Genomic DNA, 2,551 nt, shown 5'->3' with positions numbered 1-2,551 from the left:
ACCCTTCCTCAGTTCTGAGCAAGGGTCACTGGACCCGAAACGTTAACTCTGTTTTCTCCTTCACAGATGCTGCCAGACCTGCTGAGCTTTTCCAGCAACTTTGTTTTTGAACAGAAGTAAGCATTACACTTTCTGCGATTGCATGGAAAGATGCCCTAGGGCTGACTGTGGAGGGGGTGTTGGGAGTGAAAGAGGGGTGAATCAGAGTGTTCCGGAGGAAACAGTCCCTGTGGAAGGCTAACGAGGGAGGGGAAGGGAATACGTGTCTGGTTGTGGCATCCTGCTGGAGGTGGTGGAATGGTGGCTAGTGATCCTTTGGATGTGGATGCTGATGGGATGGTAGGTGAAGACAAGAAGAGAAGGGAGGGGGTGAGGGCGGAAGTGTGGAAGATGGGGCAGACCCAACTGAGTGAACTGTCAATTATGGTGCTGGGGAATCCTCGGTTGAAGAAGAAGTTGGATATTTCGAAGGACCCCGATAGAAGCTGACATTGACAGAACAAATGCAAAGGAGGTGGAGGAACGGGGAAAATGAAATGGCATCTTTATAGGAAGCAGGGTGTGAGGATGTATAGTCGAGGTAACTATGGGAGTTGATGGATTTGGAATGGATATTGATGGACAGTCTATGCCCAGAAGTGGAAACAAGAGATGCCAAGGAAGGGATGGGAGGAGTAAGAGAAGGACCAGGTAAGAGTGGGAGCGGGACAGAAATTGGAAGTGAAATTGATAAATTTTTCCAATTCCGGATGAGAGGTGGAAGCAGCACCGATGATGTCATCGATGTACTGGACAAAGAGTTGAGGGTGGGATCCCAAGTAGGACTGCAACAAGCAATGTTCCACATACCCCACAAAGAGACAGGCATAACTGGGGCTCATCCCATGCCTACCACCCAGACCTGAAGAAAACGAGAGGAGTTAAAAGAGAAGTTGTTCAAAGAGAGGATGAGCTCACCCAGGTGTAGGAGGGTGGTGGTGGATGGTGTTAGTTCAGAGCTTTCTTCCAGGAAAGAGTGGAGAGTGCTGAGACCGTTCTGATGGGGGATGGATATGTAAGTTGGTTGCATGTCCATGGTAAAAGGGAGTCAGCTGGAGCCCACACACTGGAAATTCTGAAACTGATGTAAAGCACTTGGATGCAAGTGGGAAGGGACTGGACAAGGGGAGAAAAAAATTGAATCAAGGTAGGAAGAGATGAGTTCTGTAAGCCAGGAGCAGGCAGAACCATTGGATTTGCCCAGGCAGTCTGATTTGTGGATTTTGGGAAAGAGGTAGGAGCAGGCTGTGAGGGTTTGGGGTCTATAAGCTTGTAGGCACTGGGGGGAGATCAGATGATATTAGATGAGTGATCATTGTCGACTCTATCGCTCTACTAGCATTCACATCCAAAGGATCATTAACCACCATTTCTGCCACCTCCAGGGTGATGTCATCACCAGACACAGATTCCCTTCCACTCTCTTATCAGCCTTCTGCAGGGACCATTCCCTCTAGGACACCTTCGTCATCCACACCCAACACCTTCCTACACCCCCAGCGCACATTCCCATGCAGTCGCAGAAGGTGTAATGTTTACTTCCGTTTACTTCCTCCCTTCTCACTGTCCAAGATCCCAGACACATCTTGTAGGTGAAGCAGCAATTTACCTGCACTTCACTCACTCTAGTCTACTGCATTCACTGCTTACAATGTAGTCTCCTTCACAATGGGGAGACGAAACGTAGACTGGTGACTGCTTCACAGAACACCTACATTCTGTCCACAAAAAAGACACTCAGCTTCCAGTTGCCTGTCACTTCAACACACCACCATGTTCCCTGGTCAACATCTCTGTCTCGGGCTTGCTGCGGTGCTGCAGCGAAGCTCAGCACGAGCTGGAAGAACAGCACCTCATTTTCCGCTTGGGGACCCTGCAGCCCTCTGGACTCGATATTGAGTTCAATATTTTAGGGCCTGAGTACCATCTCCCATGTCCTTACTCCAACCCCTGCATACCAGGCCTTGTCACCATGTGGGCTGCTACCACACACAACCCTTTGCCAGCCACTCATGATCCCCATTAGCAGCTATTCATTCTCTCAGACTGTCCTTTATCAACTCCTTTGTCTGTCCAAGTGTTTCTCTCTCTCTCTGGGCTCCATCTCCTCCTGTTGTTTTCTCCTGCCCCTTCCCCCTGCCCGCCATCCCCCCCCGACTTTATTTTTTGCAAAAATGCCATCCTTTTCCTAGTTACCATCTGTTCTAAGGAAGGGTTACTGGACCTGAAATGTTAACTCTGTCTCTTTCCACAGATGCTGCCAGACCTGTTGACTTTTTCCAGCAATTTATGTTTTTGTTTCTGAATTACAGTGTTTGCAGGTCTTTGCTTTTATTGTGTGCAGTTTCAGTTAGTTGGGTCGCACTAGTTAGTGATGCAGCAGTTGGTAATTAGGTTGTAGTGATTAATGATGTAGTAGTGGTTAATTTGTTTGTAGTGATTAGTGAGGTGTAGCATTGGTTAATCGGGTTGTACCTTGTCAGTGATGTAGCAGTGGTTAATCGGGTTGTAC

The 2,551-nt window shown here is 48.3% G+C and overlaps 1 protein-coding gene across 2 annotated transcripts in view; it reads left to right on the top strand.

Moving 5' to 3' along the window:
- homer2 (homer scaffold protein 2) overlaps positions 1-2,551 on the top strand; it is a 59,440-nt gene that overhangs the window by 13,658 nt on the left and 43,231 nt on the right. The window lies entirely within an intron of this gene.

Source organism: Rhincodon typus, chromosome 33 (genome assembly GCF_021869965.1).
Source record: "Rhincodon typus isolate 14 chromosome 33, sRhiTyp1.1, whole genome shotgun sequence".
NCBI lineage: Eukaryota > Metazoa > Chordata > Chondrichthyes > Orectolobiformes > Rhincodontidae > Rhincodon > Rhincodon typus.
This window is presented reverse-complemented; position numbering and strand designations above follow the sequence as displayed.